The sequence below is a fragment of the Agelaius phoeniceus genome, chromosome 1 (assembly GCF_051311805.1).
Source record: "Agelaius phoeniceus isolate bAgePho1 chromosome 1, bAgePho1.hap1, whole genome shotgun sequence".
NCBI classification, from domain to species: Eukaryota; Metazoa; Chordata; class Aves; order Passeriformes; family Icteridae; genus Agelaius; species Agelaius phoeniceus.
Window position 1 is genome coordinate 60,157,854 of NC_135265.1, and position 18,467 is coordinate 60,176,320.

The 18,467-nt window shown below is 37.5% G+C and overlaps 1 protein-coding gene across 3 annotated transcripts in view; it reads right to left on the minus strand.

Annotated features, from left to right (window-relative positions):
* The window catches only part of CTDP1 (CTD phosphatase subunit 1), a 100,470-nt gene that overhangs the window by 11,153 nt on the left and 70,850 nt on the right, over nt 1-18,467 (minus strand). The window lies entirely within an intron of this gene.

The following is an 18,467-nucleotide window of genomic DNA, read 5'->3' on the forward strand; positions in this document are numbered from 1 at the left end:
ACCATGATGTGGTTTGTCTGATGGGTTATTTCACTGCAACTGGCAAAATATATACTGTCATGTATTCAATTGTGTTCGCCAGTAAATATTCACTGGGATAGCTAAAGGCACACTCAAGCCACAGCGGTAATCTGAGAACAGCAAAGGAGGCTCTGAACAGGAGACTTTTCCCTCAGCAAACAGGGACCACTTCTGTGCAATGCAGTGGCAATATGCTTGGGTCACACAGCAAAGGACATGTTTGCTGCTTTGACATCTACAGTGGTGTGGGGAATCAAAACATCCCTATTCTGCTTTTCACATGCATGGCTGAAAACAACACAGGGACAGATCTCCACAACTGGCTTGATACAGATAAAACAGTCTTCTGAAGCAAATCCAAGGTTTCTAAAATATCTGACTTTGTTCTTCCCAATGTAAGTACCTATTAGAAGTGATTAATAAACTACTTGGAAATGGGAATATCCACCCATTTTGATTCCTAGATTTCCTCCCCTTCCATTAAGAAGCAGTACTGCTTCTCTTCTACCAACATTTTTAGCATATGCTTCAAGCTGGCATTTTAATTGAAGAAACACACTGCTGTTTAGCAGCCATTAAAGACTTGCAGCGATCAAGATTAATGCATATTAGTTATTATGTGGAATTTAAAGTATTTTTAGAATTTATTAGGGAAACTAGAGCTATTTTTCTTGATCGGAACAATGTTACCTTACAGTTTCCTGCTAATGTCCTAGGTCTCAACACAATGAAGGATTAAAAACCTTCACTGACACATCTTAATGTACTTCTTAGTTTCCTTATTCTCAAGAGATATTTAGAGATCCACATATCTTACTAAGGAAAAAAATAAATTGTTTAATAGCTCATAAATTGCAGTGAAGAACTTGGCCTGACTAAAGGAAAAAATGCTGCCTAAATTACCTGAAGGGCAACCCCCTGCTATTCTAAAGTTCCCAGTGCAGCTCTTTCACCAACACACAAACCAAAGCTGTACATTATGGGCTTGCCTCACCCTGAACTTCTGCTTTACATCTTTCTTATCCCACACCATTAGCCACAGATGCAGAATAACATTAATATCTACAGACTGCTGGAATAGGCTAGTGGTGCTGGGGGAACTGGGTGCTGGGGTTATGTGAGTGGAAGCAGGATACTGGAATCTAGTGTAGTTAATTACTCCTGTGCAGGAACAGAAATACATCCAAAACAATCTGATGCTCCAGTTTCTTACCGGAACTCAGATTTCACAAGAGAAAAGAACTGTCCCTGCTGTGTGTTACAAGTGCTCTGAAGTTGAAGACAGAATGAAATGGTTTTCCTACTCCTCCCTTTGTGAGGGAACACTAGGAGCTCAGGTTTTTAAATTCACTCAGGGTTCTCGTTCTCACCCTCTTGCTCTAGCAATCACATGAACCAAACTGGGACTGCTCATTCTTCAAGGTGGCAAGGCATTAAGCAGATCAAGTCAGTAACTTCCAAATTCCTTTCCCATCATCCTAGTTTCTTGCAGCCTTCATTTATTCAAGCATAAATTGTGCTTTTGACATTTTTTGGATCTAGGAATACCTAAATGAAATGTTTCACACAATAGCATCTCTCCCAGCTGGGCTAGAGGAACCAGCATCAGGTAACCGCCTGTTACCTGACAGTTGATGAACATCTGTGCATTGTTCTGAAAACTCTTCACTCCCACAACTTAGAAGTTCAAGGGGTAGCATTATATTATCAAGAGTTCTCCTTGTCTGGAGGCTTCTCATACAGGGTCAGACAGCTCCTAGTACCCCTGGTTAGGGTTAGACTGGAATCTCATCAACACAAGCTCTCTTCCTTCTTCACCACAAGCACCTAACTCTGCTGTAGGCTCCCAGGACTTGCTCAGGGCTATCCTCACTCCCAGGTAGTTAATCCACGCACTTTCTTTCAACTTTGATCTCAGCAATGTGGATTTTACAGATCTCTTAACTGTGATATACTGATTGTTTCAACACTCATTCTTGATCCTGAGACAAACTCATCGCTACTGCACAAGCACAAGAAAAACAGAGCTAGAGGAAAAGACAAACATGTTGACCTATTTTCTTTTCACTAGTCTTGATCACTGCTTAAACCTAAGTTTGGGGTCCTGGAAGGGTGCCAGGGTTGTCCCTACCACATATGGCCTCTTCTCCAAGCTGAAGTGTTGTTTTTCATTGCTTTGTACTTTCTTCTTCAGCTAGCCTCACAGTTAAACAAGAATTCTCTGCTAGAAAGCATGTCTCTTTTCTCTGTTCTTTCTCTATGATTACATGAATGCCTCTCATCATTTTTCAGCCCTCACTCTTCCCAAAATGATTGTAACAAATGATTTCTGAAGTCTGCTTCTACAAAAATCTAGCTCTTGTAGACTGGTACTTCTTGCAGATATATTATAGAAAATTATTTTCCCTCAGGCTCTAGTCACTCCATTGTCCCAGGATGGAAGCTATTAGTTAATGGCTCTGCAGTGATAAAAGGCAATGACTGCAGAAAGACTTCTACTTCAAATACATTGAGGCATTACTGAGAAATCAATCTCATTATTCACTCAGAACTCTTAAGTTATAGACAGAGTCACTAAATCATTATAGACAGCAAAAGTTAGAACAGAGAAATGTAATAATAACAGCAATTCCTGCACATACTTTAGCATTTGTTAACACATTTAAGGAGACAAGGGGAACAAGGCAAATCCTGCTTGATCACCTATATTATGATTCCAAATTTTTGCCCCTAGAAAAAATGGCAACTTAGATTCCCCAATTCATTTTACAGATACCAGCACATGTCTATTGAAAAGCACAAGTAAAACCTATTTAGACCTAAAGTGAATTGAGAAAAATAAGGATATATTTTAACAGCACTTTCCTAAGTCTTGTACATACTAGTAACACAGAGATTTTTAATTGCTTGTGTATCCTTCCCCTGAAGTACCAGAACTGTTAGAACTTAGCATCATGTAAACTTGCACCATTAATCTACATAGTATTGAAATAGGAAAACCCATGACCAAAAAATGGTATTGATGACTTAGTCTATAGAGAATTTGATAAAAAACATACTAATACAAACCAGCTTTCAAATCCAATACTGAAAGCAGTATAAGACAGCTTTATGCTATTTTTCACTTTTCCAAAGACACTTATTTTCCTGATCTCAATTGCATAATTGCTGTATTAACTAACAGGTATAACTATAGTATCAGTGTAAGCCAAGCAATAACTGCACAAACAGACACAGATGGACTGAATGATATTGTATTATTGCACCTGAAGAACTTCTAGGTATTTTCACAGTTATACAGTAAAAGAGGCTAAAGGCAGATGCTCACTCTAACCATGCTGTATTTCAAAGCATTTTCAAGCTTCCCATCTCATGTGGTCTAACACAAGCACAAGTATTATAACCCATCACTTTGTGAGAAAAGTAGTCTTCTGCAGTTTGTATGTCTTTTGGCAATTTACATATTGTGGAGGGAAACATAAAGATACCAGAGAATTATGTTAAAGTATCTTGCACAAGTTCAAAGCACCACTGTTCAGCTTTTTGGTGAACAATGAAAAAAATCTTCTTAGAACTATTGTAACAACTTACATTATTCTTAACATAAAGCTTAATAGATTTAGGTGACAGATTAAGTGGTGAACACCTCACTCATACCATGAATTGCCAGAAAAAGGAACATATAACCATAGAGAAATGCTTTGGAAAAATTCTCTTACAAAAAGGAAAGAAGGTTAAAAAATTCAACTGCTGTTTATATTTGATAGACTTGATGTGAAAAAAATCTTATGTTTTGTGGATATATATGTTACTGAAAACAATTTATTCAAGTTTTGTAGGAACACTGTACAAGAAAAATAGCTCAGATATTCTTTCCAAAAAAGACTTATCCTAGGAGAAATCAGCAAAAGTCATTCAGTCCTACTGAACTTCAGCTATGGCACCTGCTTTGTAAGACTTATGAAAAAACCCCAGGTATTTGTGATAATATTGTGATAATTATTAAGGACAAGATCAGCACCACTGACCAGGCAACAAGTCAGCAGCACACTGGATGTGTTCCTTTCTGCTGCTGCAGCTGTGAGCAGAGCCAGCTCTCTTAGGACAGCTGACGTAATGATAATAGAGATAATAATTCTGGTCATTTTAGGACTGTGGAAAAGGCCCAGCTATACCTTAAAGAGACACCTTGGGATCAGCCTAGGCTCTCACAGTGCACATTGATTCTGTGCCAAGATTTGCTCGGCTGGACCTGAGAACTTTTAGACTGCGCAGTTCATTTTCTAAAAGCCTTTAGGAGAATAAGAATCTCCATTTTAAAAAAAGTAAAAAAAACCCTGCAATGGAAATTTAGCAGCTTGACACTTTGAGCAAACATGCACAAGCTGTGCATTTGCTCCTTGAAAGAAATATAGAGAAATACAAGACCAAGACTGAAGTCTCATGATCGAAATGTGAACCAGCACTTTGGTTAATTTTAGCTGCAGTTAATAGTCTAGATGTGTGAAAGTTCACACTCTCAGTTCTCTCCTGTGATTTTTTTTCCTTATCCAGTTAATGATCTGAGGCTTTCCAAAATGCCTGTTCCCCTTTAACAGATATTATATGAGACCTTCGCAGTAACTCCAAGTATTTCTGAACTTGTCAGAAGCAGCAATGAAGTGAACAATGTCCTTCTGTGATTTTTCCTAATGCAATTTCTTATAGCTTTAATTTCCCTCACAGAATCATAAAATTTCTAATGAAAACTAAGGTTACAGGCTGTCAACATTGTTGTTTAATCTCATAAATGTCACCATCAAGAATGAGAATAAAGAAAATTAAAACAGTGCAAGCTTCCCAAATGGAGTTGCAAGCATAAAGCTTGCTTAATCACACAGCCTACTCTTCTCACATCTCCTGAGAATGATTTAAATAATATTCCTAATATTTTTCTAAAGCATTAGATAGGTGCACAAAAAATATACACCACTATATTCCAGAGAAGCAAATAAAATATATTTTAATAAGAATACACAGTCATTTTCCTACAAGATTAATTGATGAATCTTCAGGGCAAAAAACTCAGGTTGAACTGCAGAGATCTTTCCATTGCACCCAGGCTTATCCCTCAGAACTGATGTCTAGGTTTTGGGGAGAGTTGCCCACTTCCATCCCCTTTTTAATTTTTATAAACAACTGTGTAAGACAAAAAGAAGCTATGAATATTTATATAATTAAAAGCTGATCTCTTTAGATCAATATATGTAACTTCCAGTATGAAAACTATTGCTTTTAAAATGCTTTATCTTCAAAACATATATAAGACAGCAATCACTTAAAATTTCTTCTTATAGAGCTTGTAATTTGCATTTTTTTTTTGCTTGTGGAACACAGCTTTTTGTCCCTGCTGCCCAAGAAATTAAGAATTTCAATCTTATAGTATTTTATGATCCCCAGATAGGAAGGACAGTCGATATATACGTAAACATACACATGTGCCGTATTTTGATTTCTAAGAGGAAGCCATCTGAAGGGTGTAATAGACTTGACAGTTTCCTTTTAAAATCAAGACAGGGTTTTATCAATTGTCCTTTCAGAAATCTTAAGATTATTTAAAAGCTCTTATATAATGGAAACTGACGACACCTTTCTGAAGCCTAAGGAAAAAAAGAAGAGAGATGATGTTGAAGGAAGTGATGAGAGAAGAGAGATGATGTTGAATAAGCATTCAAGGGAGTATAAAAGCCTCAGCAAGCCCATGGGAATTATTAATTCACATTTTTATTTATAGAAAGATACTATGGCATATTCATTTAGAAGAGTGGCTTCAGATAATGGGAAGTCTAACCAATTACAGAGCAGTAAAACACTACCAGCAGGAGTTACTGACAGAATATCTACAACAGGCCTAAACTCTTAAGGCATTCAAAGAGTGTGATTCAGAAAATTCTCTTCCTTCCGACTGGGAGTCACTGAAATACATACCTGAAAGAAAATGCAATCATTCCATTATCCCTGAAAGGGTCGTACTGTTCACAGTACACCACAGCAGCAGGAAAATCCAGTGATGACTTTGCCATGCAAGGTATGTGGTGCATTACACCCAAAGCACCTCATTTTGATTTACAAGAGTGTATTTTCCTCTCTACTGTCTTTAGGATTTGATTTAGCTGGGTTGTTTTTTCTCTGACCCCCGAGAAATATCCAGTTCCTTACATCAAGGTATCCTTGACATTAACACCTTTTCTATTAGTTTGCCTAAAATTTCTACCTTCCTTAATTCAAATTCTCCCTCATCCTCACAAGAAAAACCTGCCTTTTTCCTAAGACATCCAGCCATGTAGAAATGGAAAAGTGATGAAATGGAGAAGGGTTCCTCAACTCAAAAGAATTGCAAAGTGTTTTGCTGGAAAAAAAGACATTTCCTGGATAAGCAATATAGATGTCATAGCTATTACACTTTAATATCAATTTTATACTCGTGCTCTAAGCTCCTGCTATAAAGCATCACCTTAAAGCTCATATATTTTCCTTTATGAACAGTGAAAGAGGTTAAATCCATGAAAAGCTGAAAGGAGAACTTCACAAACACAGGCAATAGGAACAGTTTGAGGGGTTATTTTTTAATGTAAAAAGATTTAGCAATGCTAAAACTCTGCAGGAGATGACACCAATTATCAAAGCTGTTTTAGTTGGTACAGTGAAGGAAAACTTTCAAGACTTGTTAGAGTTTATGTCACGGATGAGCTCTTTTAGAAGATAAGCCTTTCCACTGAGAACATGGTATTTCTCCTTCTTTCTTCCAGACTTTAATGCAATGTGTCAATAGTATCTACAGAAAGCTATTTTTAGGGAGAACAGCTTTTAATAGCTAGCTTTGTATCAAATATTTTTACAGAAAACTATTACAAAAAATGCTCCTTAGTTTTCACACCTGTACAAAACAGGGGCAACAAGACTTTGTGGGGAGGATTATTTCTCTCCCTTTCTTCCCAGCAATATGTACAAAGATCAGGTTAGTATCACAGGATAAGCTGGGTTATTCTTGACAACAGAAAACTCAAGTTATTTGAGTATTATCAGGTGCAACATGAGCACATTGCAGGAGACTGCAAGCAAAATTTAGACCCACTGATAGAAGCTAGGGCACTGCAAGAACCAGTTTTATGTACTGCAACTCCACATAATGTTCCCAGATGGGTGCAAAAGCAGTGGAATAATGGAAAATACACTCAAAACAAGCCCTTTAGAGATAGCACACTGGAAGCATCCCATCCTTAGTTCTGGAGGGTTTACAAGCTATTCAAAAGAAGCTGCTGGTGTGGAAGTTGTGCTGCTTGGAGGTGCTGGACCTGAGTTTATACAAGCTCACCTCCAGCATTTCAGTGTCCATTAGTATGTATCTTACATTGCTCAGATATTTCCACTCCTTCAGTGCACAGTATGGCCTCAGCCTTTCTGTCACAGCCCCGCACAGTGCTGATCCCAAGCAACAGAGAAGCCAGGGAGGACAGCTGCTCTGCTGGATCTCAGGCATAAATGAGGCAGAGGCTTGGGGGTGGGAAGGCTGACGGCAGCCTCTCAGCAATGACCCTGAGATGCTGATGTGGTCAAAGACAACAGGAAGGTCTTGTACCATAAGTATGAAATGGAAAAATGTGGAAATTGGAAAATACGAGCCTGCTGCTGAATGGGGCAGGAGAGCCAGTGACACAGACACAGAAAAGGCTGAGGTAACAGTGTCACTTTTGCCTCAGTCTTTCTTTACCAGCAAGATAAAACTTCAGGGGCTAGAGAAGATTGTGAAAGACTCCAGCAAGGAAGAGGAATAGCACAGGGAAGAACTTGAGCAAATGGGTCATACCTGACTCCATGGCCCCTGATGGGATGCACCCACAAGTGCCAATGTAGGTGAGCGATGTTATTGGGAGGCCACTGTCAGTCTTTAAGAGATTAGGGTGGTTGAGAAATGTGCCTGATGACTGGAGCAATGCAAATATCACTCCTACCTTGAACAGGAGCTGGACTGAGGGAAGGTCAGCCTCACCTCAGTCCCTGGGAAGGTGAAAGAGCAACTGATCCAAGAAACCATTTCTAGACACATAAGGGACAAAGTGATCAGTAGTGCTGAACATAGGTTCATCAAGGGGAAACTGCCTGACCAACCTGATACACTTCTACAATGAAATCACTGGCTTGGTAAATGAGGGAAAAGCAGAGGGTACTTCACTAAGGCCTTTGGTGATGTGTCTCAGGATCCTCAGAGACTCCTGATGGACTGGAGTGTGGATCTAATGAACATGTACAAAATCCTGACTGGATAATGTAAAGAAAATGGAGCCAGGTTCTTCTCAGTGGTGTCCAGTAACAGGACAAGAGGCAACAGGCACCAACTGAAATACTTAAGTTCCCTCTAAACATCAGGGAATAGTTTCTCACTGTGATGGTGATTAAGCACTGGCACAGCTTATCCAGAGAGGCTGTTGAGGCTTCATCCTTGGAGATAACTAAAACCTGCAGCACGATTGCCCTGCCTCTCTAGCTCTTTTGAGAGTTCCTGTCTTACACAAGTAGCACATGCTTCTCCAGGACCAGAGAAGCCATCAAACACCAAAACTTTGTGATCATATGAAGAACCTGATGCAGAACAAATGCTAAATTAGGCCTGCAGCAATATGAAATTATTATTCTTCTCTGTTATGGCAGCTGCTCCCAGTGCTGAACACCTGGGCATCCATCTGAGGGCCAGAAGAACTCGAGGAGACACATCTGGTACTCCATTACTCTTGCCTGTTCTCCCCATCTTTCACCCAAATACATTCCAAAACTTTTAGAAAAAAACCCAGCAGCATGCTGGTCCTGCCTCCACTGCCACAGCACTAGAACACAGAGATGGGCAGACCTGCTATAATGAGATCTACTTTCCCATCATCTTCATTCTCCATTGCCTCAAAACCCAATCCACTGGCTTCTCAGGTGTTTTACATACTGACACATTAGCTCTCAGGGAAAAAAGGGCCATAGTTGAACAAACCCAGGCTATACATTATAAAGACAAGACATTAAGTGATCTATCTCTGCACATCTGCTCAAAATTTGAATTCTTTCTCCCTGTACAATTCATGATACTAGAAAACAGTGGAAAAACCAGAAAATGGGAACAGATTCCTGAGGCTGGAAGAGTTTCCAGAGTGTCATCTGTCTCATTATGAATTTGGGAAGAGGGTTCCTTGCAAAATTCTGCAAAAGGAATAACTTCTCAGGGGCTACTCTGGAAAAAAAACTCTATAAAATCCCAGACACTTGCTTTCTACAACTTCCTTCAGTTCATCTGAATGTATCTGGTTTTGTGTCTACCTTTCTGTATGTGGATAAAACACAATTTCAAGCAATAACACACCACATGACCATTGAAAACACTGAGATTATGGTAATTCATGACTAAGACTCTACTAAGAACAGAGTAAATACATGAATCACATACAATTTTCTGATTTTTTTCAATGCAGCAGCAGCTCATGTATCTAAAGCTGAAGATGGTACCAAGTGCCTATTAGGCTCCTCCCTGAGTGTGTAAGAAAATATTTGCACACATTACAGATAATTAAGCTGTTGGACTGCTTCCTTTCCTAGGTAAGTCTTCCTAAGCAGAAGAAAGGACTTGTCACTTCCAAGTCTTGCAGGCTGCAAATGCAATTTATATACGTAGCCAAGAAAAGACTTTCTAATATAAATTGTAATTTTTCAGTGTAACTGGATGACATTAGAGTGTTACAGACAACATTATAGGAGTAAAGCTAACTGCAAAATTGCAGAGAAGACTTCTCTGAAAAAAACAGGAGGCAAACTTTCCCTTACATACTAAATATTCAGATTTCTTTTCTCAAGTATTTTTCTTAGTCTTCTTGACAACTGGATGAACTCTGTTTACCAACAAGACTAATCAGCAGCTGGAAACACAACTGTAATTTAGTCTGCAACTTAACTGAAGCTGTAGTAGGTATATTTTCAGTAACAGTTTGAAACTTTAGGCCATTAAAATCATTAACAAGCTTGAAGATATGAATGACTCATCTACTTAAGTGCTTTTATAAAGAAACTGAGCCATGCATTCATTTGTTATACAGCTGTTTTTACCATTTATCAGTGTTGTGCTTATAATTTAAGTAATTTAACCACTTGAAATTTTAAAATAGTGTATTGCAATGTCCCAACATTTAAATGCTCAAGAAATAACTGCAAAATTGTGTTCACTGTCTAGATGTATAAATATCAAAAGAGATAAAAAAAGGAATCCAACTCTGTAAGCACATAAAAGTTTAAACAGAGTAATTCCAGTGACTTTTTAACTTTTGTCCTGATGACACTGTATACACTGAGACAATACATTTGGCATCCATGCATATGGGCCTTACAGCTGATTAAGGCACAAATAGGGTTTTACTCTGGACAATCTCTCAGCTCATTCTCCGGATGGAAGGTACATTTGTGGCTGGTTCACAGCAAGCTCTTGGAGTGAAACCTCAGATTACACTAACCTAAAGGAAATGGTGAACCCTGAGATCCCTTTGGAAGCCACATCAAAGCACTGCTTCAAAGGCACACTCCTCACCTGGGCTAAAACACTGCAGGAGATACAACCTCCAAGTACCAAAAGCACCATCACTGCTACCATTTAATTCTTGGCCGAGTACTACTTACTTTGTACACAGAAACTCCTTCATTTCTCACAACTGCTTTCAAACATTTGCCACTAAATATCTTATAGTTTCCTCTCTGATTAACCTCTGAGGAAATCTGAAATAAATAATATATCCATTTGTTTTATGCTTTTGCTAATTGTTTTCTGAACAGCTAGAGTAGTTCTAACTATACTTGATGATGTATAAGCTTTTAGACTTGTCCACATGGATTTTTCTATATGAGATAATAAAGCCTAATTCATTTAAATGAAGAATAAAATAAAAAGCCCCTCTACCACAGCAACAAAAGAAAATTAAACACAAAATCTAAAAGTAAAGGACACACAGACCAGATGTAGAAGTTTAAGATATAAATGGAAAGATAATTTCTCATCAAAAACCTAACGAATTTATAAAGATTTTATCTCAACCCCCCCCCTGCCATGGGAACAGTCCACTCTACCAGATAGCACAGAATATCAAATGAAGAAGAAAAACATTTTTCATCAACTTGGAGGGTTTTTTTACTTGTATTTGAGAATTCCATTCAATTTTTTGAAAAAGTAGTAGCAACCTCCCTTTCTAACAGCATTCCCTCTTGTGAGGGATTTCCCAGAAAACCTTTTATTTGTAGAAATCTATTTTTTGTTTTAAAATAGAAATGTAATATTCCCCTAAACTATCAATTTAGTTTTAGGGGAATAGTTTAAACTATCAATTCTAGTTTTTTTAGTTAAGCATGTCAGACATTTTTGTCCTCTCTACTATCAAATAAAAATGTACTGAAAATAGCACCACACATTTATTTTCCTTAGAGCACACCTACCTGCCAGTAACTTCCAGCATCTTTCTACCCTACTGTGCATTTACAAGGGTGTAGAACAACCCTCTACATCTTCACCTTCTCCTGACACCAATGTCACAAAACCATGAAATAACCCTCATACATGCATTTTCCAACCGAATTATTCCCATATGATTTAAAGTTAGGCTTCCAGGCTTAACATGCCTTAGATACACCTCATACTTTTGGAGAAGGAGGAAAAAACACAAGCCCTAATTTTACAGTGCATTCATTATAGCAGAATGCAGATTTAATTAAATTTAATATTGAGAAAAAAAACTTGAAAATCACATTTTTAGCACAGAAAAATCTACAGAGACCTTTCCATTAGTAAAGACTTCCTAGGAAGCAGAGCAAATTTTGTATCATCCTTTCATGGCAATGGAATTTTGAATCCTTTGTGAAAAGCTATTTAAGAAGCATTCAAGAACATGCATCTGAGCAAACTCCTGCAATGCATCCAACAAAGACATATTATCCAGTTCAGACACAGTAAACAAGCAGAATATTACTGCCATTTTGCAAATGCCATTATTTCAAATATTGTGTATAAAAGAGTTGGATGATTCAATCTTAAATTCAAAAAGATTCCTTGAAATGTTAAGGAAAGACAATCGGTGCTGTAGCTTTGAAAAAGAATGGAACATACTTAAAACCTTAAATGATCTGAAATGTAGACCTAAAGAGAGAATCCTTTTGACTAAATTTGAGTGTTCCTTGTACTCCTTTCTGCTCACAGAAGAAAAAATCTCCAGAACAAAAGCAGACTTTAAACAGAAGTGAACAATACTCTATAAACAGCTGAAGGCTGAATACTGTCTGACCAGCTGGAAGGCACCTAAGGAGTTAGGGATCCTTCATACTGTTAACCCTGTTCAGTGAGCATGGCAAACCTCACTGGAGAGCAAATGTTAAGATGCAGATAAACTGTTTCATAGCTGTTTTAGAAGGTCCCCAGTGGAGAAACACCAGCATAAGAAGAATTCTGGACTCCCTCTCCACAGGATGCACTCCTTTCCCCTCACGTGACAAAGTGACTTGCCCACAACAATTCTACTCTTGACTATAAGAGGGCTGGTAAGTTCTTATATGAGGAGACACCAAAGACCAGCAAGTGGCCAGCACAGTAACTTGCTTTTTGAGCCACAAGTAACAAACAGGCCTCACAGTTCTTCTGGTGGCTGCAGACATAAAAAGTAGTTTTCCATTTAAATTATTTCACATGGTAGAAAAAACCTGACTCTCTGACCCGCCCTTTGGTCTGAGAAAACACACAGACAAGCACTGCCTGCAGCTGACAGCCTCCTCAGGGCAGAAGTCACGCTGGATCCTTCATCCTGCTCTAATAATAAGAAAAAAAAAAAAAAAGCAAGCAGTTTCTCTTATCAGAGAGCTTAAAAACTATATTGTGTAATAGTTTTAAATTAATTACAGAGTAACTCAGCATTTTATAAGAAAAACCAATGATGCTTAACCTCATTAGTGAGAAGAAAAAAATCTCTGTCTTCTAGTGGCACTGTTACAGGACTTGCTCTATCATAGTCATCTGAATGCTTGGGTTCTCTATTGTAAAAGCCTTCAAATACTCCTTCAAAAGAAAGACTGTCCCAGCAATCTCTGTTACTTCACTTGCAAATGAAGCACTACTCATTATATATAACATTTGTGAGGCCATAGTATAAGAATGACCATTTTTAGAAGTGTGCTTACAGCCAAGTGGTATGATTGGCATCTTAAAAAAAAGACATCTAAAGATAATAACTGGGGTGATAAACAAAAACATGTTGGCACACAGTTTGAATAGTAACATTTCCAGTTCCCAATTCCTTCTAGTACATTTTTAAATTTTCCACTGGTAATTATAAGATGTATCCAATATGATATTGGAACAGTTGAGTTTGCCAGTGACTTCTCTAGATATCTGCAATTACATTCTAATACTGTTGAACCTTTCTGATTTAACCTTTCAGGTTTCAGCTAAAGCTCCACAGAACAATGAGTAAAGACACACTCAGAATAACTCCCCAGTATTTACTGAAGGTTTATGAAAAAGATTGCTATAGGGAAGGAATCACTTAAGAGCTTGGACACTTTCACTTCAATATCTATTTTTCATGAAGAAAGGCTACTCAAATGAAGCAAAGCATGGTCTGTAACTACACTTTCCAAGCACAAACATCCTTGGCACATAAAACCATCTTCTGTGCTTTGTAAGGGAGATAAGATCCAAAGGGTGAGATTTAACTTAAAAGATGCAGAAAGTTCAAGTCAGCAAAACAACCTATCTCCAACTACTTTTTCTCCAAGGACAGGAGGGGATAGAATGACAGGTTCAGAAATACAAATTAGGAAAGGTCGATTTTACCACACATATGTGAGACAAAGACAGAAAAAAGCAGATAATCAACCTAAACAGAACACAGAAAACAAAAGCACCAACTGTCAAAAAACCTATATCTTAATAACCCAAAGAATGTGGTTAAAAGGGGATGGGAAGCACCTCAGTTTTCTAAAGCTACCCTAATGAAGCTTTGGAGGTGGTCACTAATCAGATCTTAAGCCTATCAGGTAAAGATTACAGCTGAAGGACTCCTGGTTTTCAGGACATTTGGACAATTTTCAAGAGGGTCTGAAAAAGGCACACCCTTGATACAGAAACTATCAACTGAGATTCAGCACTTGTTTCCATTTATTCAATCCTCTAGAACCTGGACCTACAATTTTCTAGCTGGCAAACTGAAAGCAAGTTGATTCAATGTAGCAGAGGGTAGAGTACTTGGGACTACACACACTTGAAAAAAAAACAACCTACCTTTGTAGGAAAAAAAAAAGTTAATTAAAATAGCTTCAAAAAGCTGTTATTACCTCAGTTTTGATATTCTCATGTGGAAATTTTGTGTGACAAGAGCTCTTTCAAATAAAAACATTCCTATATGAAAACTTATTTTTAATATATAAGTACTGAAGCAAATTATGCCTTGCATGCAGAATCCTCTTCCATTTTAGAGTCTTCATCAAAATGACTTCCAAACAGGAATGACATTAAAATTTTGTAGAACAGCTGGCTCATGTGAAAACAGCAAAATGTGCTGCCAACAGAAGCACTTCTCTTTAGAAGCTGATCCTGGATTTCAGTCTGGAGTGTTTCACCATTGCTTCTGGGAAAGAAAACCTCACTGAAACTGCAGTAATTTTTAAATTGCTTATGTGGACTACATCAAAGAGTCTGTTTACTTCCAAACTGTTACAAATATAAGGGAATTCAGTAATTTAAATATACTCTCAGCTTGCAGTAACTATGAGAACAATTGTTACGCCAAGGAAAAAAACGTACCAAAAGGAATCATGAAAAATTTCTACTTTGGAGGTTGAATGCAATCAATAGTTTTGGGAAAAATAAAGTTGGTGAAAGTTTCAGCTCCTAATGCCTCAAAACATCCCACTGAATAGCCATTTAATCACAAGAGTACTGTACAGACTTGGAACATTCTGGCCAATCCAGGTGTTGTATTACCCACATAAGTTAAGTTTTAAACCTAAGAAAAAAGTACCTGTAACAACCTTGCAAGAATCAGTCAGAATTTGGTTATGTATAAAAATATTCATCACATTGTCTTATTACCTGAAGGATGCTTTCTTCTCTCAGACGTTTAATTTAGAATGCTGAACTTACAGGAAATTAATAATGGGAGACAAATTCTGGCTGTTTTCTGTGAAACAGACTCAAACAAAATTTGAAACTTTGTAAGTGTAATAATTATAAAATTGGAGCCATCACATCATCTGTATTGAACTTCCTTAATTTGCTTCACCTTAAGAGAAGCATTTCCAGGGAAGCACCTTCCAGCTGACAAATGCCTCCTATTACTGCAAATTCTTAAAGCAAATCAGTCTTTCCCACAACTGGGAGAGGAGGTGGTTGCCTGTCAAGGATCTCTTTGAAGAGTTTAGGGCTATTTTTTTTTCCCTACTCAATGATTATACATTCTCTTTAAAGGCTGAGTGGGTTTCCTGCTTTGTTAAGGAGATATATTGGATCTCTCTGAAATAAGAGTGAGATGCTCATTAAAATGCATTGAATACACTCAAGTAGGAAAACTGCATTTATTTACCAAATTACATCAAGGAAAAACAATGAGCTGCTGCTCCTATCAAACATACTTTGATTGATTTGGGATTCATTATCTCATTGCCAAAATCAATAAATGGGTTGTATTTGCTTTCTGTAGTTTTCCAGCAATTTTAATTCCATGCAGAGATCTTATCCCCCTGAACAAGCTGCAAGATTCAACCTCACTCACCAATGCTTAACTGAAGTGCTGCCTCTGCAACACGAATCTATATGGAATAAGCTTTGAGAGAACAGTCTTTAAAATGAGACATGTTCCTCTGTAATCCCATGGCCACTGACACGGCAAGCCCACAGCCAAAACCACAGAGCAGTTCTAGAAATGAACTGATCCTCTAGTTCTGGCCAATTCCAATAATGAACTCTGCTTCTTACCGAGGGAGTCTGAACAAGAGATTTTCAAAAGGACCTCACTATTATGCATGGGAAACTCTAATGGATCCAGAAATGTAAGTAAGTAGTTTAGAATAATAACACACCACAGAATTCAGATGACAAGTTTGAAACAATTATGTGGGAGAAGTTCTACCAATAAGAGCAAAATGAATTTGAATTTTCTTCAGACAAACAACACTTTCCAATTATCTGCAAGTACAAGCAATTGTTTACTTTAGGATTTGCTCACTTAAGATTAAGGTTAAATGTTTTCTTGAACATCCAAGCACTGACCACATACAGAAATTTTGATCCCCTTTCCTTTTGCAGTTAGGCATCACTGCGTGTCCCCTTAAATAAAATCTATTCTAAGGGAAAGGAGATAATGAAAGATTTAGTTCTTAAAATTAACTTCACAACATGTATTTTTTTCTAGGCTGACCTTACACAGAAGCTCTTTAACAGACAGATTGCTTGATGATTAAGTGAGCTATGCTAATGCAACAAATGATCCAGAAGGCAGGAAATGATGACTTCAAATCACCAATATTTCTAATTTTAGACCTTACAGTTTTTCTGTACTGTAAAAATCAAATCAACAGCACACTCACATCATCTAGAAAGGAATTCTGGAAGATTGTTCAGTGTAATAACATTACAACTTTACTAGTGAAACAATGCAATTAACTGCCTGGGTAAGAAAACAGAGGGACCATCATTCTTTGGCAAAATGGTTGAATTCCTACAATTATTTTGTCAGCCATATTTGAGATGTGTCACTGGCTATTAAAGGTACTTTTAAGAAGACTTTGACCACATACCAGACAGTTCCATAATATGTTTTGATTGGTTTGTCACTGAAATTGATGAAAAATATCCCAGACTATAACAAATCTGAGTCTGACAGCTTGGGAAGCACCGAGCTGTAAAAAAACTTAGGTCCCAAGATTCTCAAAGTAGAGTGTCTCAAGACTGGGAACTGGAATAAAGTTACAGTAACAATGAATATATTCATTCAACTGGGATAAATGATGCCCCCAACAAAATTTTGCACCGGAGTTTGCAGCAGTCTTTTCTGTCAGTAAGAAAGAAAGGAAAACTATAATTTCTGTCTTCTAGAAGAGTGGCTGTTCTAAGGAAGTACTATTATATTTGAAAGAAAACACTTAGGATTCAAAATATCACTGTTCCCTTTAAAGTTCTAGTAAATGGGCACAGAAAAGATAGTTTTGGGATTTCTGAAGCTCTGAGCTCAATTTTCCTTGATTATGAATTAGCAATGGATCCAGGAGAAAGGCTTCATTTCCCCTCCAGTAGGAGCCATCAGTTTTCTCAAAGATTATTTTTTTCCTCCATGCTTGAGAATTTCAGAAGTGGCACCAATCAGAGAAATGATCATGGTATTCTGTAAGTTTCAAGACTGAAGACTAACATTAAATGTAAGTGCTAGTTTTTTTTTTAAGTGTTATGGCTCAGTGTCAGTAACTACTGGAAAAGTGTAGAGGAGCAGCAGAAACTTACAGTCTCTGTAGAGCTCATCTCTAATAGGAATGAGCTGAGCCAGATCATAGGAGTACTGGATCATATGCGGACTGTTTCTTGTTAATCTTCTGTTTTTCAGAGACTGTTCTTGAGTTTCCCCTCTTATACAGTACCTTTTTAGCACATAAAAAACTTGCTGAACATGAAAACATAAGTTTAAAGCTTCAAACTTAAAATGTAATTGGAATGACGGGCTCCTTTCTTATCAAGCAGAATTTCCTGCCTAGTAGACACTGGGTCAGCATCTGAACCAGCACTTTGTGAGTATGTTTTCCAGCATGCCTATCAAGCTCAATACTGAATTCAATTTAGCAAACTGACAAGAAAACTCTTTAGAGGTGGAGAGAACAGAAAAGTTACTTAAGAAGCTGCTCAAAGACTTTATCCCATCAAGAACACTACTATGTCTATATAGTTTCTGAGTGAAGAAGTATTCCCAAGCTTATTTAAAAACCTTTCTGTATATGGAATAAAACATAATTAGAAATGCATTTGCTCTATCTTTTTACACCATACTTGGAGAATAGTTATTTAGCAAGATTCCTTAATGTGACTCTTTCTTCCTTTTGGATTCCAAAAACTGGTATGTCTTCCACACAATGAAACATCACAGTATTAGGATGACTTAACAGTGACATGCCTTGCTGCTTCAAACTGTGTTCTAAAACATTCATCATTTGGTTGTCTTTCTTCTTTCAAACTTCATTTGGGAGAAAATTTTTCTTCTATCTATTTGAGACAAATCAAATTCTCTAAACTTGCAAACTTTTTTCTAAAGAAGTTCAATGATTAGAAATACCCATGATGAACTAAAAGGCCATGCATGTTTCTCCTGTAGCCCTTTCTACAATAAGGCCAACACACAGCAACATTACTACCCCACTCAAAATCT